At 38.2% G+C, this 27647-nt stretch overlaps 1 protein-coding gene across 16 annotated transcripts in view; it reads left to right on the top strand.

Moving 5' to 3' along the window:
- The first annotated feature begins 14109 nt into the window (after nucleotides 1-14109).
- The window catches only part of LOC122817027 (copine-3-like), a 2295182-nt gene continuing 2281644 nt past the window's right edge, over nucleotides 14110-27647 (top strand). For 3 of the 16 annotated variants that reach the window (XM_044090153.1, XM_044090145.1, XM_044090151.1), the window contains exon 1: nucleotides 14110-14254. The gene's annotated coding sequence lies outside the window, so the exon portion shown is untranslated. Of the gene's footprint in view, nucleotides 14336-14355; nucleotides 14581-14645; nucleotides 14856-18125; nucleotides 18317-27647 lie in introns of those variants that run through there. The other 13 variants (XM_044090147.1, XM_044090143.1, XM_044090159.1 and 10 more) reach the window with 11 other exon arrangements.

Genomic DNA, 27647 nt, shown 5'->3' with positions numbered 1-27647 from the left:
CATTAAAAAGACAGATGGTGTAATGTCTACTGTGAGGGGGCTTCCACCCCCTTGCACCCACACTATAGACAATAAAGTACTTAAAATTGTATATAGCAGAAGTGCCGAGGGTGGTAGCCCCTTGTGGATGTGGGTATTTTTCTTTTGCTGACATTCAGTTAGTAATGGTCAGAAAAATAAAGTATATAAGTACAGAATTAGAATAACATTTAAAAAACATTGCAGCCACTACCTTAACTGATGGCCTTATCAGGATGTCAATCAAGTCAGCACTGACCACACCTGAAAGAACATGCTAGTGTGTCCTAAGGTAAACAATTGCCAAAAATAGTATGTACACCAACAGGTTTGAACAATGTTTATAGTTATTCTGGATAGTCAGCCGAGTAATTACATATTATGCTGGCATTGGCCTGATTCATTTCCCTGTATAGGGCCCCACTTGCCCAAGATCTATCTATGTTGACTGGAAGTGTATACTACAACTATATGGCATTATTAACCATTCTTCAAGTAGGTTTGATCTATACTGAGTAATATCACATGGGATAGCTATTCTTTTTGATGACAGAGAAGACACAGGGAGGTCAAAAATGTCCTGCAAGTGTGTAAGCGCACCTCCCAAAAAAAATTTTTGCTGTATGCAGTAATATTTAGATTTTTTATGACTTGTGGGTTGTTGAACAAAAATGGTTACATCATTTGCATTTTCTTTAATTGTTTTGGTTTATTAATTGCACTAAAGAATGGTTAAGGTTGGTTACTTCACAGACACAAGGTACAGGGTTTGATTCTCACCTATAGTTGCTTTCTGATTATTGGCTAGGTATGTAAGTCTGCAGAGTAATTGCCTATTATTTACCAATTAATTAGATTAATTAGTAGGCTTGGATCATTATGCAGCGGTGGTACGGTGGTAGTGTTGTTACCTCACAGCAAGAGGTTCTCCCATTCGATTCTCGGCTTGGCTTGGGAGTGCCTTCTGTGTGGAGTCTGCATGTCCTCCCCACGGTTGGGTAGCGTTCGAAAGACATGCGTGCGTAAATGGGTGTGCCTTTGTTGAAGGCTGGGCGGCGAGCTGGCACCTCAGCATTTCGTAAAAATCTACTGCCAATCATTAGTGGACCAGAGTTCCGCTGTGGCTACCCCTTACTGGGAAAAAGTCGAAAGACAAACAACAAGTAGGCTTGGATCATGTACTATAGTTTAAACATGTTGCATTTTAGTAATATTTTTGCAGCACCTTCTTTACAGCCTCCAGCAACTGCAAAGGGGTTGAGATTTGTCAAGTCATATAATTTGCATTATTTAGAGAAATATCTGATCTTGAGCATCCATCATGTAGTCATTGTTGCATATTAGTGTGATGAAGTCTTCTATACAAGACTGCATCACACTAATATGCAGCAATGACTACATAATGGTGTAATGCAGTCTTTTCTACAAGATCAGATTGTAAAGGATTTCAGCATTTATTTAAAAATTATTACTCTGGCAGTTATCCCAGAGAAATAAAGCTTGTTAATAAGCTACCACCCAGCATTTATTTAAAAATGATTACGCTGGCAGTTATCCCAGTGGACTAAAGCTTGTTAAGCTACCACCCATAGCAGAGGTGCAGGGTTTGAATATTTCCACTTTCATTTATGTAGTGTGTAACACTGAGCAAATCACTTAACCAGACAGTGACTTGGACCAATTGGGAATTTTGGATAGACTCCTTAATGGTCTGCAGGACTGCAAGCCTACTAACTATGAACCTGTGTCATCATTTGCCAGATATTCCCTATTGCATAGCTGATCTAGTTCAGCAAATGTTATAGCAATTTCACCAGCATCACACCAAATATTTAATGTGGCCCAGGCAATTTATTCTTCAAGTGCAGCAGGTACTGCATTTGTAGATGAAGCATTGAAATGCAAAGCTGTTTGCCAGCAGCATCTTCTGCATTAGTAATAGTTATCTTTAACATGGAATCATTCAGATGACTTAACTTCAAAAGAGATTGTGCATATTGACATAGCATGTTATCATGTGGTTAATATTTCTTATGCTCTCATAAATACTGTTTTATTTAAACTGTGCAACACATAGATGGATGTTAGATGTGATACTAGTGACCTTTGTACAAATTCATGTGGTTCATCTAAAGCTGCCAACAATAAAGTACATGCAATTTATTTCTTCACAACTATAATGGGTGCACACAGTCAACAAAGTGGCTATAACTATCAGTGGGGCTGGAGAGGGGGGTTTCTGTAGGTAAAATTATCTTATGCTCCTACCACCTTGTCATTTTTAAACAGTGTTTGATCTAGCTTTGCAGAACTACAGTGTACATGTGTGTGTGTGTGAGAATTAAGTTGGAATACTTTGGCCACTGTGTGATTGTGTGAAATGTGACTTTCGTCATTATTATTGCTTTTACTTATTTATTTATTTTTTTGAGACATGGATCTGAGAAGGATGCGGTCAACAATGTAGCTATAATTGCTGGTTTTGTGGGGATGTCTAAGGATATAAATGTACACATAATCCACCACTGGCCAGATGCAATTGCATTTTCAATTAATGTGAGTTTCAAGGAAAGAGAAGTTTATCGTTGCTCACGCCACATCTATTTTCAAAGTGAAACTGTTCTGTTTTGTTTAACATCAGTGTTTTTGCTATAAAGTTTGAAATAAAGGTTTTAAATCAAATATCTGTAATCATTGAAAAGCATAGATGAAAATAATATGCAGACTGACAAGTTTGATCAGTGTTTATTGGGGACAGACAGACAAATAATGGGACACTGGAATGTCTGGGTTGGCCCTGGCCATTACTCTGGCCCCATTTGCCCATGATCTGTCTTTGCCTGTCATACCTGACTGGTTACCTGACTTGAATGCTGGGGTGACCTACACCCCCCCAAACTCATGAACAGTTTGTCCATGGTGTTGTTAATTCTACACCTCATACTTTCTACTGTTGCAATGACCTTGTCCCCTTGCACCTTTTTCAATGTCCCACTTCTGACCAGCAAATAGTCTATGGCCAGCATTCATTAAAAAAAAATGACCTCTTTTTTAATTAACACTACTAACTCCTCAGAGTTTGGCATATGTCACCTCCCCAAATGTAACACTATGGTCACAGGACATATATCTGTATATCTGGGCTGCTTGATACAAGACTGATCTATGCTTACTCCACTCCAGGCTAGTCACCCCAAAGGAATGAACCTTTCAAAATTTTTAACTCTGTCCTCAAACTGGAGTTTCTGTCTTATTCTAGATGTAATATTGGAGCCTCTCAGTGAATGAATATCTCAACAGCCATATGTTACTCTTCTTCACTGATGCATGAACTATAACACAAAAGAAAAGTTTGAATTTTCCACCTGCCCAGCTTCTTAATATCAGCCTGTGATGACTCCCGTCTGTAAGTATAGGATGCCTACCCATCTGGAATGAATAAAGCATGCATCTGTCCGTATCCAACATACTCAACTTCACTACTTCCTACAGTACAGCTCTCACTTAACACTGTGAGAAGTTATCCTTAGTGGCAAAATAATGAACGCCATTGTTTGCCCCACTGAGTTTGATGCCCAGTCTGCACTGCAGCCAAAGCCCATTCTAAGCCTCACATTTGTTACTTCAATTTCTTCTCAATCTAACACCAGAGGGTGAAACACACAGGAATTGACTTGTTTTTGTTGGAGGGCAGGCAGTTTTATCACATGCAATTCATGTAACCTACAGTGATTTATGTATCCCACAATCATTTGTCTTCTGTTTACTGGGAACTACTGTTTTGTCAGCTTTGAGGTAAGCCTTACACACAACTTAGTTCTTCCTCATTGAAAAGAAAAGCAAATAAATAAACTGTCTTTCATAATTCTTATTTTCTTTCCATTTTAACAGGTTTATTAAATTATCACTTAAGACCTGTATATAAACAAACATACATTAACAGAAAAGAAAAGAAATCATATTAAGTTTTCCATTTACAGACATTATACATCACATATTTTTTTCTTCTGTTGTAACTATTATCAGACCAGCATTGCATAAATTGTTGAATTTCAGCCTTCTCTTAAACCTCACTCCTCCTCCTCTACATTATTCTGCATGTATTGTTCCTACAACGTCCACTCATTTCTACATAACTTGTCCCTTCCCTTTTCTAAAGATCCCTCTAACATTTCTTTTGTCTCATTTATAATCAATATTTCAAATGCAGTTGGTTTAGGCTTTGATTTCCATTTTCTAGTAATTGCTTTTTTGGTAGCCAACAGAATTAAACTTAATGAGGCCTTACTATGTTCTAGTCTAGGCAGTTCAGATCCTGTGTCCCAGCTCAAAAGAATAATTTCCTTTGTTACAGCCATTTGCTCACACAATATTTCCACAGAGTACTCTGTAAGGATTTTTTTAAGTCTGTCAGCTCATTATACCACCTAAACATATCTTCTCAGTCACCTCTTTTTTCCCCATTACAGTACTAACATTTGCTGTCTACCTGAGGAAAAATTCTGCTTGGGTATAAAAATACCTATGCAAATGTTTCCAAGCAAAGATCCTAAACCTTCTGGACTTTATTGGATACTTGAAAACCATACATATGCCCACACGTTATTCTCTTGTGAATTGTTTATCCAGTCTCTCTTCCCAATCTTTTCTAATCTCCTCCAACTGATTCTTATAGTTATCATGCAGTATTTATATGCTCTACTAATTATGTTTTTTTTTAACAGCAGCTTCTTTTCTAGATTCATCTATAAACTCTAGCAGGACAGGTCTTTCATTTAAGATTCCTCTATCCCTTTCTCTTTGCCAATACTATGATATCATTTCCTGGTAGGGAAGACAGTCTCTAGCCTGCAGGGCAAACATCTTCTTGGCCTCATCCTACTATATCACTTTTCTTGTTTAGTTATTTGCTTCCAGTACCTTGTTTCCTTTGCCAGTTTTCTCCAGTGAGTCCCAGACCCCCTAGCCTATTTTCTGTACCCCAACTTGTAGTCATCCCTATTGGTAAAGTCTCCTTCCTCCATTTTGTTGGCTTAGTTCTAAGAATATTTTGTGCTGCTTTATGAATATAATATTCTGTATGATTATTATTCTCCTTATGGATCTGCATCCAAAATCCTACCCTTTCTGTATTTCTTGAACTTTGAATTAGATAATTTTGCTTGTGTTATTTATATCAGCTTTAACTGTGTAACTCTAAAGTACCCTTCAACTCATGTAAACCTAAACCACCTTGCTCTATTGGAAAGATCAACGTATCCCAATTTACTCTAGCCCTCTTTCCCACCCAGATAAATCCATTTTCCCATTTTTTGCATTATCTTTTGTTTAGTATCATACCACATATCCTTAGCTGCCATAACAGAAGCCTTATTAATCCATACTCCTAAATACTTCATATCATGTCCCACTAAATATGGGTGTTGCTAACTGATTTTGTGTGTGGGCGCATATTCTATGGCTTTAGCCTTTGTTTTATCTTCATTAATTTTATATTCTGAAAATACTTGAAACTGTCTCAAAATATTCCATAACATTATTGTAAAAAAATATTCCATAACACTGACGTTCTTTCCATGGATTTATGAGGTAAAAAAATATCATCATCTGCAAATAATGTAAACTTTTCTTGGTTATCATATCAATCATATATTTGAACCTCTGAGTCCCTTATTTTCATTGCCAATGGCTATAAACATAAAGCAAATAATGAAGGGAAAGAAGACACCACTGCCTAGTTCCTTTGTTTAAACACAACTTATCAGAGAGGAACCCTCCTGCTTTAATTTTTGCCTTTGATCTTTTATATATCTCTCATAAAACCAAAGCTTTTCTCTTGAATGCTTTCTCTGCATCAAAACCCACCAACAACAGCAACATTTTCTTATGTTCTACTTTCATCTGGATCATCATTGCTGTATTAAATGTTGTCTGATGTTTGTCTCCCCTCCACAAAAAACACATTGCTCTCTCTCTCTCTCTCTCTCTCTCTATATATATATATATATATATATATATATATATATATAGAGAGAGAGAGAGAGAGATCGGTTTTGTCAACACCTTTAACATTCTTTTAGCTAACAGGCATTAATACTTTATAATCCAAATGTTTTTCCTTAATTGTGTTTTTGGTCAGGCTATCACTGAATCAAAAAGTTGGAAAAAAAGCTCTAAAATGCACCTCAAAATATTTATCCCATTGCTGGGGGGGCTAGCATACCCCCATCTTAATTCAATTATTACAGTGCAGTTTTGGCCATTTAGGATCTTTTCAAAGGATACAGGGAAAATGCTGGAAAAGTACGCTAAAATACAAGGAAAGAAAAAAGTAGTCTGGAGAGGTGGACACTGTGTGAGTGTTTTTTTTTGGGGGGGGCAGGGGGACACCATAGAGTCCTTTGTCAAGGGCGGCATATCATCCAAGACCAACCTCCCTGTCTCTAGTCTCCAATCAACTAGGTTCAACCTAAGCCTCCGAGACGAAACAATAAGGGTTACCCCCCCACTACTGCCTACTGTATGTAATGGTATAACTTTCCTTGACTGTTTTATAATATATTGCTTTTATAGTTATATTGATTACAAACTACAAAACCTACTACCAGCTATGCCTATAAATTTCTCAACATTAATAACTCGCCTGCCTTTGCTTGTGTTTCAATCATACCTCTCAACTGTCCAGATTTTCACAGAATGTCTATTTTTTTGCCTTATATTTTTGATCTGTTCCTCATAAAAAAAGGTTATGTACTCACCATAACGTTCCATGTTTGTTGTCCATAATCTCGCCTTCATTCTTGATGGTTGAGTTCAGAACCAAGCATTGGTTCCGACTCGGCCGTATACTAAAGCTCAAGAGCTTTCACTGGCTCGAGGCTAAATACTATCCCAAGACACCTAGCGACTGTTACCCAAATCTCGTTTGAGATAACTAATCACTAGACTATGCAACCCAATACAACTACTACAACAGATCTTCTGCCCATAATTCCTAAGACTTGAAGGGAATCAGGAACTTATAGCCAATTTTAGAAAAGGTCCTCTCGAGCTTCCAGGAAGGGGGAAGGTGGGTGGGATGCAAGAAAGAAGATGAGTTTATGGACAGCAAACATGGAACTTTATGGTGAGTGCATAACTTCTTTATCTTATGTTGTCCTATCTCACCTTCATTCTTGATGGTTGGGACAGCGTCCCTAGCACCTTCTTACTTGGCTGGTTCAAGGGAATAACCCTGCAGAGCAGTGGAACCAAAGGATGCGCTGTTCCAGGAGGCCACATCTAATTTGTAATGAGTGATAAAGGCATGAGGGTTAACCCATGTGGCTGCAGCACAAATTGAATCCAAAGGAAGCCTGGCTTGAAAGGCAGTGGAAGTCAACATTGCTCTAGTTGAATGCCCTCTAATTTTTCCCAGCAGCTCTTTATTCTGAGAGGTATAGATATAAGTAATGGTGTCTGTAAGCCATTTTGATAGTCACTTTTGAAACTGAAATTCCTTTTCTGTTTTCTGAGAATGAAACAAACAGTTGGTCAGATTTTCTAAAGTCCTTTGTCCTATGCAAGTAGAAATGTAGCTGCCTATGTGCATCCAGTTAGTGAAGCTCATATTCTGCCTTGTTGCTATAATTGGGGAAAAACACCGGTAGCTCAATAGACGGATTTAAATTGGCCTCAGAGCAAACTTTTGGCAGAAAGGAAGGATTTGTCCTGAGAGACACTCTGTCGTTGTGGAAAATTAGATAGGGGGGATAAATAGACAGAGCTTGCAGTTCTGAAACTCTCCTAGCAGAAGTAATGGGTATCAAAAAGATTGTCTTCCAAAATAAGAACTTTAGTGGGCAAGAGGAGGCTGGTTCGAATGGAGGAAGAATTAAGGAGAACAGCACCAAATTTAGATCCCAAGGAGGTGGTGGCTCTGTTATGGGAGGTCTTAAAAGGAATGTACCCCTCAGAAAGGCTTTGCATAATCTGTGGGACATTGTTAGATCCCATGTCTCCTATGTGGTAGTTTGATATAGCTGCTAATTGTACTCATATTGTGGCTGCTGCTGCACCCTGATTAAATGTTTCTGTCAAAAATTCCAAGAATGCTAATATAGGGGCTGTAAAAGGGTCTATATGGTTCTTGTCAGCCCAGCAAGAAATCCTCTTCCATTTGCTTGCATACATTTTCCTAGTTGTATTCTTGTGTGATGAAACTAGAATGTGTCACATTGCTAGGGAAAGATCTGGAAGCCTGGCTAAGATGGGAAGTGGAGTAACCAGGCCATCAACTGGAGGCTTTGAAGAGATGGGTGGAACGATCCTGACTGATGAGTCAGAAGATTCGGCAGTGGGTCCAGGATCCGAGGCTCCTCCAGACAATGGGGCAATAGAAAGGGGAACCATATCTGACGAGGCCAGTAAGGAGCAATGAGAATCATCTTGCAACTCAACGATCTGGCTTTCTGAAGAACTTTGGGTATTAATTGGAATGGGGGAAATGCATAAAGAAGTACCGGGGCCAATTGTGAACAAGTGCATCCCTGGGTGACTCCCCCAGAGGGTTGATTAGGGCAAAATAGCTGCTGCATTTGGAGTTGATGGACATGGCAAAGAGGTCAAGACAAGGCTGGCCCCATTTGCGAAAAATTCGGTTTGCAATTTCCTGTTTGAGGGACCACTCATGAGGCATAAGAATTGCCCTGCTTAGCTTGTCCACTATCAGTAGAAAATTGAAAAAACACCACAGCTCCGAAACTGGATCTGAAACCACACGTAATTTGATGTTGCTAAGTTGCTGGGTTAACAGTGAAGGGTACACCAGTACCCAAAACAAGTACACGTTTTCCAAACGAGCAAGTAAAAATGAAAGTAAAATAGGGATGTCCAGAGCAAGTTAAACGCACAATGTCCAGTTTTAATAAACAAAGTAGCCTTCCAAAAACAAAGTTCTCGTAAATGTTATTAAAACTGGACATTGTGCGTTTAACTTGCTCTGGACATCCCTATTTTACTTTCATTTTTACTTGCTCGTTTGGAAAACGTGTACTTGTTTTGGGTACTGGTGTACCCTTCACTGTTAACCCAGCAACTTAGCAACATCAAATTACGTGTGGTTTCAGATCCAGTTTCGGAGCTGTGGTGTTTTTTCAATTTTCTACTGTTTGTGGACGTTTATTGGTGTTTGCTAGCTTGTCCACTATCACAATGGATTTTCCCGGGATGTGCATTGCTGTTAGAAAATGCTGAGAAGAGATTGCCCATTGCCAAACTCTCTGAGCCTCCTGACAGAGGGGATAGGATCTGGTTCTGCCTTGTTTGTTGATGTACCACACCACGGACATATTGTCTGTTTGTATTGCAATTGTACCTGTTGGAAGAGAGCTCTGGAATGCTAGGAGCACTGCCCTCATCTCTAGGACATTGATATGCAAGTGGTATTTGTGTTGTTGCCAAGTCCCTTGGACAGTCTGTCCCACATAATGCTCCCCCATCTGGGAAGCATCCGTGGTTACTGTAGCTATCAGTTGGGGAAGAACAAATGGTCTGCCTATCGTGACCTGTCTGGAATTAAGCCACCATTGTAGGTCCTTCTAGCAGGTGTTCGTAATGAGGATTTTGTGTGACATGGGCAAATCCTGCATAGACCACTGAGCAAAAAGTAGCCACTGTAATATTCTCATGTGTAGATGCACTAGTGGGACTAGTGTTATCGCAGCTGCCATCGAACCCAGAACCCCCGAGGACAATTTTCGTTTGCACTTTTTTCCCCCTGAGCAATACTGACACCTGATGGCACAGAGTTTGAACTCTTTCGTGAGGCAGTTTTGCCACCATGTCTTTGTGTTTAAGTCTGCCCCTATAAAGGCAATATGCTGTGATGGCAACAAGGCAGATTTTTTTTAAATTTATAGTAATGCCCAGTTCTGAGCGGAGATGAATGGTGGCATCTCTTGTCCTGGTTAGTAGATGCTCGGTGGTGGCAGTCAGGAGCCAGTCGTCTAAGTATGGAATCCTTGACACCTCAGGTGAGCTGTGACTACTGCCATGCATTTGGTAAACACTCTGGGGGCTGTAGTGAGTCCAAAGGGCAGAGCTCTGAAGTGGTAATGATTGGCTCCCAGCCAGAAGCATAGATATCTTCTGGATCGCCTGTCCATCTTTATATGGTAGTACACATTCTGAAGATCTATGGAGCACAACCAATTGTCTTTTCCCAGAAAAGGGAGTATAGACTGCAGTGTTACCATCTGGAACTTAGTTTTCTTTACCAACTTGTTCAGTCTGCTGAGATCCAAAATTGGTCTCCAGTCCCTTGTCTTTTTTGGAACTAAAAAGAACCTTGAGTAAATTTCAGATCCGATTTGGTCTGCGGGGATTTCTTGGATGACTCATTTTTCTAACAACTTTTGAACTTCTAAGGTTGCTTGATCTCATTGACTGGGTAGTATGTCTGGGATGGTCTTTGATGGAAGGGAGAAAGGAATGTTGTATCCCCTGGATATGATGGACTGTACCCATTTGTCTTGAGTCATGTTTAGCCAGCCTTTTGGGTACAGTGATAATCTCTCCCTGACTACCTCCAGAGGTGGACAGGTCACAAGCTGAGAGCTTATCTTGTCAGATACCCATGCAGCTGTGGCACCTTGGAGGGAATCTCCTAGCTCCTTGAGGAGATCCCTCTGAAGACGAGTGAAATGGAATAAATAATTCAGCGACCTAAGGGTAAAGGCCACTGAAGAGAACATACGCTTCCTGTATCTGTCCATTATTCAAGACTCCTTATTCAGCAGGTGGACAGATGCAGAAGTTTCAACCAATTCCTTGGTGGTTGCCGCCATCACCACCATAGCATCTACTGAGACACATTTGGACAAAAACTGTCTGTCTTCTGAGGCTGTAACAAATTTGTTGGGCCTCCTTGGAACCGGCTCCACCGACTTTGGAGAGCTCCACGCCTTTTGACTGACTACACACAGGAGCTGGTCGAAAGGTGGAGACACCCAAGAGGTGGAAGGTCGAGAACCAAATGGCTCCAGGTACACCAACTCATCTTCAGAAGGGGAGAGAGTTTTCCAGCCATCTCTCTGTTTCAGGATCTCTTAAGATGTCTGAAAAGGAGACATCCTCAGAGGGTGACCATGGGGACCCTTCTGAATCCTCTAAGTATTTGATGCGACAGACTCAGGGGAGTCTATGTGTTTCCTCTTACACGCCCTCTTCTGAGGGACCTCCTCAGGGGGATGTTCCGGGGAGGTCTTGGAAGAGAAGGTTTCACCAATTGGGGCATCCCTGGGCATTGATTCTCTATGCTGGGGCTGGAAGGATGGAATAGAGGTTGACAATGGCCCTTTGGAGGGAAGAGCAGCTGGACTACTCTCAGAGGAAAGCACGCTCCTCATCACCTCGAAGGCACCACGATCCTAGGCCAGGAGAGCCTCCGACTCCGAGGAACCGGGAGATCTCCCCTGCACTAAGGAGGATGGCTCCGAGGTTGATGTGGGCACTGAACTCACCTGTGCAGAAGCCCCGAGTGGGAGAGTTGGATCCGACAAGGGGCCAGTTCGACTCCACCCCGGAATTGATGAAAGAGTCTCGGCCCCCAGACCCCTCAATGGAAGACAACATTGAAGTGGTTGGAGCAGAGATCGGTACAGAAACTCCAGGAATGGTTTTCGGGTCTGACGGTTCCACCACTAGGACTTCCAGGCACTCTGGCTCCGAACTCAACTGAGTTGGAGGAGGAACCAAAGGTAAAAAAAGTACTGGGGATGGCTCCACGACCTTCTGGGCTGCGCTGGTGAGAATTTTTGCCAGGGCCGGTGTACGAAGCAACCTTCTAACCACCCGCTCTACATCATCATCCGAAAGGCTCCTGGATGACCGAGAGGAATGGGAGGACTTGTGGCTGCCTGCCACTGATTGCAGTAGAGGGGACTGCGGCACCAAACGAATCCGGTCCAAGGACGGTGACCGGCTCCTTTTTTGACTACTCCATGGTTCCGAAACTGCAGGTGGAACCAAAGTAGACTTTTCCTTCTCAGAACTGACAGGTTTTGGATCCGAAGAACTCAATTTTTCTGGTCTATTCAACAGCTCAGAAGCTGGAGCCGAAGAAGTTTTTGATGATTTGTCTGAAGGTTTGGAGGCCTGAGTCCCTTCAGAATCAAAAGGCCTCGTTAACAAACCCAGAAGAATTAACTTATTTTTCCATTCCTGCAGGACCCTTGAACTGAATGCATGGCAAATGGAACAGGAATTCTGCAGGTGAACAGCACCCAAGGAATACAGACAACTAGTGTGACCATCAGTGATTGACATTTTTTTTTGTGCAAGAATCACACTTTTTAAAGCCAGACTGTTTAGTTTCTTTAGACATCCTGTCACTATTAGTCAAAATTCAGAAACAGTAGTGCAAGACACTGAATTAGGAAAAAGGATTTCAAACAAGTATAGACTATAAACACGACTAGTCAAAAAGGAGAAACAACCAGTTTTTTTTTTTTAAGGAAGAAGTTGTTAGAGGATGCTCTTTAACTGAAACTACGCACTCCTCTAACCTGAGGAGACGCCTCTAATTTAAACGTCGAAAAGAATAACAGGGGGAGCTCTCTAACTAAAAACTGGCTAAACAGAAAGAAAAAGAGAGTCCTCTAAGTTAAACGGATTCCTCAAAGGGGAGCTGAACTAGATAGAGGCCTAAGAGAAAAAGTGACGGCCCACACAAAACAGATCAGAAAGGCCATAAACAAGAATACAAAAACCCTTAAGATATAGTAAACGAGATTATTCTGCCAACCAAATATAAGCTAACAATTATATTAATTAGATTAAGAAAAAATCCACTTAGCCTGAGCCAGCGAAAAAGCAATCCTGAAGCTTCAAGCGGCAAACAAGATCTGGGTAACAGTCGCTAGGCATCTTGGGATAGTAGTTATCCTCGAGCCAGTGAAAGCTCTTGAGCTGTAGTATACGGCCGAGTCGGAACCAATGCTCCGTTCCAAACCGAACCATCAAGAATGAAGGTGAGATAGGACAACATAACATTTTGTGTTTTACTGGCAAATCAGTGAGGACTGAATTCACCGATAATGACAGACATTTGAGCTTCAGATTTCAGAACCTTCAGAAATGCACAGTAACATGAAACTTTTTTATTTTAGCAACATTTTACGTTTATAAGATCAATATTTAAAATATGATCCTATTTTTGGGCCTTTATCCCCCCATTATTTTTGACTTTGTCCAGATTTTTTTTTTTGTGTATTAAGATGTTGAAAGGTGTGCTGTTGCTTTCCGATGTAAAGTATACCTTTCAACTATTTCAAATTATGGCGTATGTCCTTCATTTCAACTCTCAGAAGCCCGTTGTAATAACAGAAAAGGACAAAGGCTCAGAGACATTTTAAAGCAGTTTCACAATAACGTATGATGCTTTTCAGTCCAGAAATGGTATAAATGTATTTTATTATGTCGTATTTTGCTATTTCTAATCTGATTATAGGGCTGCCACCTTTTCAAATGTCGAAAGTGGGACATTTGTTGTATAAATGTCAGATTTTGCAGGACAAAACATACCCCTGACTAGTACAAAGAATAGAACTTCACTTTTTTTGCCAAATTAACATCTTATTTTTGTAGCATTTGAGTTGCTTATGCTGTTTTATACAACATTTAGGCATTTCAGATAAAAAATATGCAACTGTTAAAGAAAATTTAAGAAATATTTTTATTCTAAAATCTCAGGACATTTGCCATTTTTTCGCAGGAGACAAACTGACTCTCTCTCGCATAGTGGAACAGGTGGTAACCCTAAGTATGGCACCATACATTCTGGTAAATAAGGCAGTAAATAACCATTTATCCAGCTGGAGTGGAGTGGCACGAGCTTCAAATGAAATGAACAGTAACACCACCAATTTTTGTTTGACTAATTAGCAATATCACAAAAGAGACCCGTCTAAGCCCTAACATAATCAATCCTAACACAGAGAGTGATAATATCACAGTCTTCACTGGTAAAAAAAAACACAGAAAGAATTGCACTGCCTACTCAAGGAACGTAAGTTCACACGTATTTAACTGTAATTGAATGACATCACAGTATATCGTTTGGGTAAGCCCCCGTCTTTTGTGGCGGCCATTTTATACAGCGAAAAACTGCTCGATGAGAGAGCACTGCTGAGATATATCTTTTGTGGTAACCCTTGCCATTAAACCTACATTTATAGTTTTCGTACAGATACTATCGGTAAGGAGCCCGCATTCGCATTGCCCACAAAGTACCTTCCAGATTTACAAGCAAATTTTCGAGGAAGAGTTTATTTACAGGGTGTGTGATCAGGGTGATTATTTGAAACCGCTTAGGCCATTTCCTTGCAGTTTTTTTCTTTTACGTGTGAAGTGTGTACTTGCATTCTTGCTGTTTGCCTTAGCTGCAGCAGTTTGCTAAGCACGCTAAATTTTGCACGGTATTTTAGAGTTGCTAACGTTTTGGAACTACGGAGCCGGACCATGCAATTTATTGTCACTGAGTGAGCAGCGCTATTACACGCAGATGCATCTACAACTTGGAGGGTATTTACCTTCATAGCTTTGTCCTTAGGTTACGTGAAGGGGTGGGAATAAGCAGTAGACGTGGTTGCTGTGGTGCGTAGCGGTGTATTGTCAATGCTTTATCGACTGGTTTACTTAGTATTTATAAGAATGAACGAATTCGTTGAAATGTCCACAGATGTTTTTATTCTCTTGGTTTAGCCATATTGAGTACAGGGAATGACTGAAGTATGCATAGCATTATCCTTCCACTTGGACCTCTTGTCTGCTGTTTTTAAGTACTTGATGCCTTCATGGTTAGTTAGCATTGATTTTGATAATATGGTTTGCCTTTCTTTCTAAAGGTGGTAGACCTTCACGTGTAGAACTAATGTAACAGGACTGCATTGTGAATATTTTGAACGACTAAAAGTTAGCATCGCAGCACACGTAGTATGTACTTATGGATTCGTGTCAGCATTCTATGTTGTGATTAGTTGCATAATGCAGCTTACAAAAAGGTCTCTCTATTGACATATGGTGTCCCTTAAATATGATGGAATAACGAAGATTGCTAAAGTTTGCACTGGTCTAATTTGAAAGGTTTCATCAAAAGTAGTATTTTTGAAATCAGTTTGCGCCTCTCTGCACTTTGGAATGTTACTGGTGAATATGTTTGATAAAGGTTGTCAGGAAAGTGTACCAGCCCATTCAAGATTTCCAGCTGTCGCACTCGTTTTTAATGTAGTCTTTTAGGCTGTGATTCATTTTAGACCGTGCCGATCCCGTTTTTATTGACCTGTTTTCTGACTTATTTGGCTCTTTTGCGTTGTAGACGGTGAACAGTGTTGTTTATATGTTTGAAGGTGGCCTATCTTGGAAATGTATGTATATTTTTGACTGCTTGTGTTGTCATAACTTGTAGCTTTACATCTCTGAAAAGTTAGGTTAAATGTAGTTTTCTGTAATGTGTTCAGTGCTTTGGTGATCGAAGTTAAGGTAGTGAGCGCTTGTTAAGCAGCATATAATTTGTTGTTTTCACACTCCTTCATACAGTTTGCAAAATAATCCTGTCACTGGCCTTGTGATTTTTTTTTCCTGAGAGAGAGTCACTGGTTGCAAGTAACTGGGAGGACAGTTGTTGACATGCCGATAATCTGTGTGCATTTTGTCTTTACGTTTGTGGAAGGTATTGAGTGTTTTTTTAATTTGCCTTGGGGTGGATTAAGTTACAGTCAGTGTTTACTGTATTGAGAATTCTGCGTTATGCTTTTGGATCTGTGAAACCCGGGCACGCAGACCCAATGTATATTTTCCGCTATGGGCTTGTTTATGTTGCACTCGGACATTTCATATGTAGTACACATTGCAGGTCATGTGCAGTACGTTTTTGAACATAGTGGAGAATAATGGCTTATGAATTTTTGTTTTAGCTGTAATGGTATGCCTTTTTTACTGCACATGCTAAAACGCTAACTGCTGTGATTCATTTTCCACGCGGTTTATAATTTTTAATTTACGTATAATAAGAATAAGCTGGTCCAGACGGTAGCATTGTCTGTTTTATTTTGGGAACTAGTTTTCCAATGGGGTTGGTTTGAATGATTAGTATTGGCGGTATGGGAGAAAACTCCACACTATTTTTGGGAGGAATCGTTTATGTATTTATGTACGTGTTTACTTAACACCCAGACATACTTAACATTTGGCAAGCGGTTTCTATCTGAGGCCTGTTTTCAGTGAAATCCTGGGGCAAAGTCTGCAGTTGCAAAAGTGGAAGGAAGAAAAACAAAGTAATACAAGCTGTATGGTTATAGGTGAAGAAAATATGAAAATGTTATGACAAAGGTGTAGAATGAATAAAGTGAAACACTGACTAAGCAGCTATCCAGCTAAACAGTGGTAATAAGACTGATCTTAGCATCAGTTGTAATTAGAGTAGTAAGTACAGTGTGGGGAATTATGATTGGGTCTGTAATCATAACCATCTTGTATGCGGATGTCAAGAAATTAGAAATGTTCTCGACATCCTTGTGGAGGATACTCTCTAACTGGTTGCTGGTTGGAAAGACACTCTTTTTTTTTTTTTTTTTTTTTTTTTTTTAGCACAAGGAGCTTTACCTGCTGTCATGTACTGCAGACTAGTTGTGTAAAGTAGTACAAATAAACAGATTGTACTGTTAGTAAAATAAGCTACTTAAATCGTGTTAAGAGTTAGAGAGAGAATGTAGGTAGTTGAAATCTAGTGTTGTGTAAGTCATAGTTTCTATAAGGTGTTCGCAGTGGATTCTAGTTCCTGTACGAGGGGTTTGTTTAAAAAAATGTGTCCTCTGTATGATGCTGCCTTTCACTTGAAAGATACCTGCTTTTGTACAGGCAGTTGGAAGCTATGCATCACTTTTCAAGTGATGACCAAAAAGGACTGTATACTGTGGGCAGATGTCATGGGTATGTGATGCTGTATTAACACACTGCAAGTATTGCTTCTGCCATACGATCAGAACTAGTTGAAAGTTTGTGTAGTGATATGACCCGAGGAAGTCCTGCTAAACCAGTTCACAAAGCATCACACAGATCAGATTTTGTTAGTGGATGTTTGGCATTTTTTGTTTTTAACTTGCCATAGTGGAACGGGGGAGGAGGGGTGCAGATTTTGTGAATGAATGGTGTGCAGTATTATTTTTAAATGCCTTTTGTTTTTTTTTTTTTTTGTGCATTTTCTGAAGTTTCTCCATCTTTAAAGAACAGTTTAATTAATTACCTTACTCTTGTATCTCATTTCTTGTCATAACAACAGGACCACACTGTCACTGTGATTCTGATGTTCGTGGGTATGTATTTTGTAAATTTGTAGTCGTAGTAGTTAAGCGTGCACACTAGTTGTACTCTGAAAGAACCTTTTTCAAATCACTGAATAATGTTATGCTCATTTGTTGACTTGGGTAGCTTTTAATTACTCTTAGAGAATATTTCGTTTTGAAATTTGAGAGATGCTAGTAGCCCCCTTTTTGTTTCTTGTATCCTGACATCACAAAAAAAATTGCAAAATTCTATGATTTGGATATAGGTAATAGGTTAAAATGCATCAAATACAAATTGCTAATGTCTACTGATGATATAAGAGGCTCACTGCTGTCTGTACTGTGGTCTATGTTTAAAGGCAATGTCCTTGCTAAATGTTGTGGATAATTAACTGTGTAAGGTTATTTTGCCATTTCTTTGAAGGCATCTTCCAAGAAGTGCAGCTTAGCTATTCTATCTTCTGTCTACAGCAGTGTTTGGTACTTAATAGCAGATGACTTTCACTCAAGTTAGAAATATTACTGTTTATAAAGAATTTGTGGTTGTTAAATCCATCTTAATCTGTGAGGATCAGAAGAGTTTAATTGTTACAGCATTCCTTTGGCTACAAAATAATTTGGAATTCACACAGTTTACTGTGTGAACCTGGTAATTTGTTATTCAATAACAAGATTGCTTGAAGCACCAAATTTTAATCAAATATGTATTTTTAATGCATGGTTAACACAGCGATTGATGTATCTGGACATGCATTATGTCACTAATGCACATTAATCTATGTGTAGAATGGGTCGTGAAACAAGAGTACTGTCTTCATTTTTGTTTCTACATTGCTAAGGCGTGGCTAATGGACGGTCAGATTTGTTTGAAAGCTCTCTGCCCATGTTATAGTATGGAATAGCGAAGCTACAGTAACACAAGTGGTGTGATTGTCAAGAATGACAGCATTCTCGTGTCTTTGAGCTGCATTTTTAAGGTAATCTATACATATTTTTAATCATTGGTTATAATTAACATTAATCTGTTTTCATTATTCCAGTGAATGCAGGTACTGTGACATGAAATGCATTGTAGATGATGTAGGATAAAAATCACAATACTTTTATTGTTGAAACTTGTAGATGTTGTTAAGTAATGCCTTATTTTTGAATTACATGCACCTTTAAATCGTGGGACAGTCTACACTTGTCTTGTGGGGCTGTATTGCTGCCTCTGCTTTATGGACAAATTTGATTAGCAGTAGTCAATTTCCTTTTTTTGTTTGTTTTTGTTTTGTTCTTTATCTAGGTATATAAGAACAGAAGAGTGTGGTGGCCTTAAATGTCCTTACTTGGGTCATTAGACTGCAAATGACTATACACGTCATCACTAACGGTTAAAGTTGCTTATATGAGTTAGTGGGGCTTCAGTGGGATAAGTGTCAGTGGCACAACAGGTAGTGCACACCATCTTTAGTACAGAAGGCTTTGGGTTCTGCTTCCATATCAGGTAGGTGGATTGCTGACAGAGTGCTAAGATTACAGTGCTGCATAAGTGCTGTGTGTGTCATCCTTCAGATGAGACATTAAACCGAGATCCTGTTCCACAGCACCTATCAAAGAGAGTAGGGATACTTTATTTATATACAAAATAATTCTTGGTTACAAAATATTTACGTATGTACAAATATATAAATATACAAATCTGTTTACATATGCCCATAATCTCCTTAGATCCACACTTCTATTTCCATAACCACCTCCTGGTTTTGCTTAATATTGTTGCTAAAAATCCATTTTACCATTAAACATAATTTCATTTATTCTTTCATTCCATATAACCCATATGTATGTATTTATTTACATTTGTTGCCTGGGAAAATCCGACTGGGCACTGGCCCTTTTTCAGCAAAGGCCCAGGGAGAAAAGCTCCACAATTAAACAACAATTAATTACAAGTTACAAGAAGTATGGGTAGGTTTTGTTTAACAATAGTAGTAAACCGTTATAGTTCAAAATAAAATTAAGCATTTGGTTAAATGGTGCAACACTTGTATCATTGGTGCCATTACTCTTTTAATATATTTGTTACTTTTAGTCTTGCAATACCCATATTTAATCATATCCACCTTTTTTTATATCTTCAAAAGTCTTCTTTACATAGTTTTCCCCCATAATTTTTTACTCTTACATTTGAAAAACCCATGTTTTGTAATTGGTTGTTCTTGACAATGTAAAAAGAAAAGTGATAGATAAATTGCCAGTAAAAGGAAATATTCTATTACGAGTCTCCACAAAAAACTCTTGACATTCTAATTTCTGGTTTCCACAAAAAGTCTTGACATTCTAATTTCTGATTACACCATTTGCTTCTCATTTTTTATCTTCAATTTTTGTATCTGTTAGATTTTCCCGTGGTAACATTTTGTACAAATGTAATGCATTAGCATGTACCACTAGTTTAATTAACCATAAACCTCCTCTTTTTTATTTACATACAAAACTGGGTGTTATCTACAACCCCATGTAAATGAAATAATCATCTGTGGTAATTCCTTTTCAAATACTGTTGGCAACATAAATACATTTGCCAAATGTGCTGTTTTTCCCATCAGTACTGAATTTATCAAGTAAACCTTTTTTTTTTTTTTTGACTGATAACGTATATGTTCTCTAGGAAAGACATGTTTGCTTATTTCTTCTATTGTTTTTTTTTTCCGTTAATTTCTATTTACATCTCTATTCCCAAATTTTATACTTAAAAACACCAATTTCATTCACTGTAAAGTATATACCCCGATCTTTGCATCACCTAAACCTTTACTTTTCTGTTTATTTAAAGCTACCCATGTCATCTCTAGACATTTATTTGTGCAAATTATTACATTTATCCAATTTTTTTTTTTTTTTTTTTTTTTTTTTGCAACGGTTATAATGTCATCCCCCAACCTCCTCCATTTTTTAATTCATTTCCCTAACTGTCACATTTATTACTAATGAAATGTATGCAAACAGTTATGCCTGACTGTGTGTGTTAATGTGTAATTAATTCCCACCCAGGGGTGTTATGAGCCTCTACACCCCTGGAAGAGCATTACTTGCACATTAACACACACTCTAGATGGCATTATTGCACTTGGAGAATAGGCTGTCTGCAAAATTGTTGTGTTTTGCATACTATATATATATATATATATATATATATATATATATATATATATATATATAAAAGCATATTTTGGATGTAAAATAGTTCCTCTACTTAATGTTTTAGACTTGCTGTAGTATACATTAATGGTGTTGGAGGAAACATTTTGCATCCAAAATATAACATTTAAAAAATAACAAGGCTGTTTGCTTTGTTTTTTTGGTCCCTTACTCCTAAGTTGTTTGGCAGTCACTGGAGATTGAAATTACTAAATAATGATATCCATTTGAAGTTTAGACTTTTTTACTTAAGAAAATTCGTGTTAACTTAAATCCTTTACTTTAGTAGCTGAGTAGTAATTAAGTTTTTATTTTAGATCCTTTGTTTTCCCCTTTATTTTAGGCTTTATCCAGATTTCTTCAGCTGAAAGATGCAGAGGTTTGTAAACCTCTTTACTGCTGCTGCTGCCAGTATTTATCTCATGCGCTCTCGCACGTGCATGCACACCTCTGCTTCAGAAAAAAATGCATGCTAATGAAAACTTTGTTATTTTGAGCAACTTTCTACGTTTTATAAGAGCTAATTTTTAAAATCGTGCCTATTTTCAGCCCTTTGTTTCCCCGTTTATTTCTCTGTCCAGATCTGTTGTGCTGAGAGGTATGGTGGAAAGGTATGCAAATATGTTGTGTGATGCTACCAGGGAATCGCCCGGTCGCTCGCTGTCTCACTCACACGCATACTTTTTCATTTTACACTCGCTAAACAGCAGAAGTGCTGCTTAACGAGTGTAAAGTAGTAGCTCAACCGCTCTGTGACTCATACACGCATACGCCTTCACACATACACTTCTTTACTTGTATTTTACGCTCGCTAAACAGCAAAAGTGCTGCTTAATGAGTGTAGAATAATGGCAGCCATCCTGTTTTCTCAGTCTTATCTCCACGGCTGCTTGATAAGCTGCTGTGAAGTATCAGTCATTTTCAGCGGGCATTAAAAGTCTTTTGGCTTTTCTCGGTTAGGGGTCGTCACAGCGGAACTCCAGACCGCAGACCGCTAATGATTGGCAGTGGACGTTTTACGGTGCCGAGTTGCCATCTCGACACCCAGCCTTCAAATAAGGCACACACATTCACGCACACAACCTACCTGCATGTCTTTAGATGTCACTCGACTACAGAGAGGACATGCAGACTCCACACACAAGGCGTTCCAGCTGAGAATTGAATGGGAGAATCTCTTGCTGTGAGGCTACTGATGTTATAGTAAGCCCAATCTCTAAAACTCTTTGGGCATTACTGTCTTTCATCACCCTTTATATGTACCTCTTGGCTTAACCAGTCATTATAAGTATCTTTACTTTATTATTATGATATGCTGGCATACATAATTTCCTAACTTTCTCACTCGTGTTATGAAATGTCATGGATAGTAATGAAAGAATATGTTTAGTTGTGTTAAATGCCTTAAGGTCTCCTGTCATGATTTTCATTTCTTTTTTGTTCATAATATCATCTACAATTTCTCGTAATATTTCTTGACAACCCTTCCTCTTTATACTGTATTCATTATCTTCCATAATATTTTCCATGTTAGTTTCAAATCTCTCGTGTTATTTCCATAAAGATTTTATAATGTTGTTCAATACTATGTCTCCTTTTTTTTTTCTCTCCTGTCTCCCTTCTTCTATATGAATTTAAGTATTCCACTATGTAATTCTTTATACGTAGAACCTCAATTTAACCATTCATTGAAAATATTTAAAAAAGTGTATTTTTTTTTTTTTGCCAATCCCTAATTTTTATAAATTTCGTACTCCATTCCATCTGGGCCTGCAGCCAAATCTGTGTTTAGTTGTCCTGCTACTTTATGTAGCTCATTTAAAGAAATCTAACTTTCCATGTCTTTATTCTTTTTATGTTAACTTGTTTATTGTCTTTTTTTTTTTTTCTTTTCACTACCTTTTTTCTTTAAGCATTTTTGTACATATTGTATTCATAATGTTTTTCCGAGTTCTTTCTATTTCTTCTTTTACATTTTCCTTTACTAATTTGCTTAAGTAACTTAATATTACTTATATTTTTCTTTTGTAAACATATATTTGCTTGTATAACAATTCTTGTATTTTTTCTTTATTTCTTTTATATAATTCTCTTTTTTTTTTTCTCAAAGTGCTTTTTATCTTTGTGTTCTAAATCTTCCAAATCATCAATATATTTTTCTTTCTATACATTTCTCACATCATATTGCCAGTGGGGAAAAAAAATTCTCTTTAAATATCATCCACCATTAATACCAGTTTTTATAAAATGTTCTCATAGTAATACGATCTTTCCATAACTGTATTACTAATCTTCTTTTTCCTTCATTCCATGCTTTCTCATTTATCTCTTTTATTCATTTGCCTAGTTTTATATATTCCTCTAGCCATATTGCAATATGGTCAGAAAATCCAGTTTCAGCTTCTATAACTAAACCTTCTGATACCATAAAATAATCTGTTTCATTTCTATACATACCCTTTTTGTAAGTCTATGAAGTTTTGTCCCAAAGCTTTAACTTAAAGCATATTATAACTTCTAACATTTTTCTTATTTTATTTTTTTTTTATATTTGCCTCTGCCTCCTGTTATAATATTCATATCCATCACTTCATAGCCTAAAATCTGATGAAATAAGCTTTTTCTTTATTTATGGTTGATATAAGCAATGGAATGTTTTAATTCTATGTACTTGTTCTTTTCATTTTAAATCCACAGTGGTTAATATCTTTCCATTTTTGCTGAAGTTGCATGTAATATCTTTAGTGTATTTTTACAGAATACTGCTGTTAAAGATCATCTCTCATTTCTCAAATTCCAGGTTCTGTCCTCTCCATAGTAATATTTTTTTTTTTCATTTGTTAAAAAAATATTTTCTAATATAATTACATCTACATCACATGTATTACACCACTCCAAAATTCCTATTCTTTGTCTTACCATTCAACTTTGCAGAAAGCGCTCTAAAATTTTGATTTTCCCATTTACTTATATTTATGCTTTCATAAGTTTGTGATTCTAAATCCGACCAATTTCCTTCCCAAATGTGAAAATCAAGCACTGTACCGTGTGCCTGTGAGTCAAACACCTTAACCAATATACCTAGCACCAATGTTTAGCTGTATATATTCTTTTTCATCCATTTTACTTTTTTCTTTTTTATGTATCCCTTTACATTTTCTTTTTCTTTTACCAGTAGAATTTCTTCTTTTCCATTTACTACCTCACAGTTTGTTTTCTTCATCCCTTATTTCGGAACCTTTTTCTATTTCCATTTTATTTTATCATCATCTAAATTTTCCTTCTGTTTTGAAAATTTCTGTGTTCATTTCTTTTTTTCCTCCTTATTGTTAATTTCATTTTTGCAATCCATTGTTAAATGTTCAATTTTATTACATTTGTAACATTTCAGTTCATATTTTTTTGCATCATGCCCCATTTTCCCATAAATATTACATTTTCTTTTGTCACAGTCCCTTATCAAATGTCCTTTTCCACAAAAAAAAAAGTTTTGGGTTGTCACCAGTATTTTACAACACACCTATCCCCCTCCACATTTATCATGCTTGGTACTTGGTATGTGTATAATTTTTTTCTCTTTTATTCGTAGTACAATATTACAATCCCAGCTACTTGTCCGTAAACCCCTTTTATCAAAAACTTTTGCAGTGTCCAGTACTTTTACATAAACCTTTCAAGTGTTCTTTCAAAAAGTCTCTCTCTCGCTGTACCTGTGTTCTAAGTTGTATATGACTCTTCTTTTGTTTCCCTGTTAAATGCTTTTATCACACAAAGATTTTCATGGGTTACAGTCTTTTTGTTTTTTTTTTTTTTTCAATGGAAACTCTTCTTTGTGGGGGGGGGAATCTCTAATGTCACAAAATGTTTCTCTCTCCCTTTTTTTTTTTTTTTTTTTTAAAGAATAAATCCTATTACCTCATGTGCTTTTACAATTTCCCACAGTAGTGTAAGTACCTCCTCAGGTTTCCCTTGAAATGATACCAGTAGGCTAGTGGGACTGACTTGGTCAACAAAGGATAACCAAGCTAAATAATTAAACAGTGAGTTGGAGTTGTGGATGTGGGATGGATCTATAAAAGTTTATTCTGTTAACCCTAAACAGTATGTTTTGTTTACATAATCCACTTTTTCCTTTAGCCAGCTGAGTATCCTGTTTGCTTCTCTCCTCCCCCCTCTGTCAGATCCAAAGAGTATGACTGCTCAGTGGTGGTAGTCAGCTGTGTTTCACTGTGCTTTGTGATGTGAAGCTGTGACAACTTGTGTGTTGCATTCTTCCTGCCCCAGTCATAGTTGTCATCATGTAAGTGACCTGTAGAAAATGAGCTGTCCCTGGATGTTCATTCTTGAGCAGGAAGGCTTCAACAATTTCTTATAGAGTACTGCCAGATGTGTTGGGAGCAAATGGCTATAACTAAGGAAATAAGTAAGGTATTCCACAAGCTGAGGTAGGTTTGCCCTGGTGATCTCTCAGAAGCCTTTCTCGTGTGGTAGGGTGATCCCACTTGGCCTGAAGTTAAAAACTTCTGCTCTGCTTTAGTAAAGGAAGAGGAAATGCAGTGAGGAGTACAGGCAAGGGTATAGGTTGATGAGGATCCAGGTCCAGGAGATTGAGCCTCTGATATGTAGTGTTACGTTTTGATCTTGAGGACTGGTGTTAATAAAGTCTAGGAAAGGCTGTGCATATTCTTTTTTTCTTCCAGAAATGGTTGTGCTAGTTAATACTTGGTTAATTGAAATCCCCTTGCAAGAAGTTGTTTTTGATATGGAGCTTTACATGGTGGTAAGGCAAATTTCATGATCTTTGGGGGACGCCGAGGGGATCTGTAATTAGCAATGAAGTGAAAGTTGGATTTGTTAGATGATTTGGAGCTCCAGGTTAGGGTTGTTGGTAATTTGAACATGGGATTGTGGTATTTTCTGAGAAATACAGAGCTACCCCTCCCCAACCACCACAGGTGAAGGGCCTGAAGGCATGATGGCCTTTAAAAACTAGTGCAAGGAGAATGCTGTTGTTGCACTGAAACCATGTCTCAGTGACTACACAAATATGCATATGTTTGAATTACTGGTGGGCCTCATGTTCAGACATATTTCTTTGTAGACTCCTAGCTTTGAGTAGTGCCACCATGGTGTTATCTGAATTTTGAGTTTTCTGTGTAGGAATGACTAGGAGAGGAGTATTAGCCTAGAAAGTGCACTATTGGGGCAGCGTAGGCTTTAGTCAGTATGTGGAAGCCGTGGTGTGTGAGATGCAAGACATTCCTGGTGAAACAGGGAGTTCTATCTACGATCTCATCCCAGGCAGACACATACTGGATCCCCTTAGAATGACACCAGCCAATTAGCATATTGTCTCATCTAGCTATCATTATTGGTGGAGGCAAAATACTACTTGAGACTGGTGTCTTTCTTGCCTCTGACTCATTCATAGTAAGTTCCATCATATCTCTCTGCATGCCCCTCTGGGTAAAGCACCTCAGGCCATTCGTTCCCACATGGGCAACCACAGTGTTATAGTCCATATTTGCGTGATTAGGGGCCATTACTGGAGTTGACGTCATAAATCCTGACACTGTATGCACCGTTTACATTCACCCAATAAAACAGATGTGACAGAGAGCTGCTGCCTCATTCTTTACTCCCGCTGTCAGTCATTACTCTCCTCCCAACCAGTCTGTCTGTTCTCTATCACAGGGGGCTAGAATTGACTGGGAGGGGGGCATAAATCAGACAACCAGCATGAGTGGCAGAAAGAGGTTTCTAATTTATTGTAGAAGGCTCCCAGATAGCACTTGGCAAAGTGGGGGGAGTGGTGGTATGCAGTAGACTGTTAGCATTGGTCATCTCCTTGCATTCCCTCCTAGAATCCCTGCTGCTCCTTGCATGAGTGGTGGTCTCTCCACTGTTTCCCAAGTAGGGAGATTTGACGCCCCCCCCCCCCCATGCAGTGTATTTATTATGTGCTTGTACTAAACACAGTGTTTTGGAAGGACTCTACATCTCCTTTCAGAAGTAAGGAAAATATGTTGTTTATTGTGTAGAATGGGTGAATTTTTGTCTAGTTCTTTGGGGCAAATGGTGCCTGCATTATAGAAAAAGCAGGCTACCCCAATTTTATGGGTTTAAAATAAGAGTCTGCATTACAGCTTCAAAGTGGAATAAGTTGGATGTTTTTATTGACACAGTTTTAACTTGAATCATTTTCTTATTGATGAACATTTAAAAATATATATATATTTACAAATTCTGTAGGCTCTGGTGTTGTAGTTTGAGAATTTGGTGCCTTAACAGAAAATGTAATATTTTATACATGTAAAATATAGTTACATTTCAGATATTGTAATATTGTCTTGATTTTTGATGTTTGAGAGGTCTAGGAGTGCTTTGATTCTCATTTTTGTTGAGACTTTCGAAGAGTTTTTAGGAGCTGGTTTTAGTTAATGTTAAAGGAGTCCTGTTTATCTTGAGTCGAGTTGTACTGCAAATGTGTTTCACATCATTGTTAATCTGGAACACACAGCAGTTGAAGTAAAACGTCATATAGTGAGAAGATTTTTGTACACTTCATCCTGTCTTCTGTTTGTTTGGAGAATATGCATTATATGTATGCATGGTGTTGGATTTAGGGTCAGCCACATTTAAAAAGAGAAATAGAAGCCTTGAATGAACACTTTCAAGGGTAAGGGCTTCGGCATTCTTTGCCACTTGCATTAGGCATTTACGTACAGTCTTCATCTTTTTCTCTTTTTAAAATGCAGGTAACCGGGATAAACAACTGGTCTGGTGGGCGTGTGGAGCTCTGAGCCTGGCCTGGTGTCATTCTTAAGTGGCATTCTGTTGCTGGTACTTTGTGTGTTTCCTGACGTACAACAAGTACGGTGCATTAATTTTTCTTTTATATACTCTCTTGTTGAATGCCAGGTAAACATCTTGTGAAATGTAGTTGACTTGCATCAGTTTTCCCTGAATGCAAATTTGAATGTAAGGGTTTACTTAACTGACCTAAATTATTTGAATTGTAGTATGTGTTGGGTATTCGCAAGCATCCTCATTTGTTGTATTCTCATAGTATTGTTCATAAGAGGTTTTAGAAGAACACATGTACATTTTTTTTATTTTTTT

The sequence above is a fragment of the Protopterus annectens genome, chromosome 12.part0 (assembly GCF_019279795.1).
Source record: "Protopterus annectens isolate FY-2018-M chromosome 12.part0, PAN1.0, whole genome shotgun sequence".
Classification (NCBI taxonomy): Eukaryota; Metazoa; Chordata; order Ceratodontiformes; family Protopteridae; genus Protopterus; species Protopterus annectens.
Note: the sequence above shows the minus strand (reverse complement) of the source record. Positions and strands in the feature narration are given on the sequence as shown.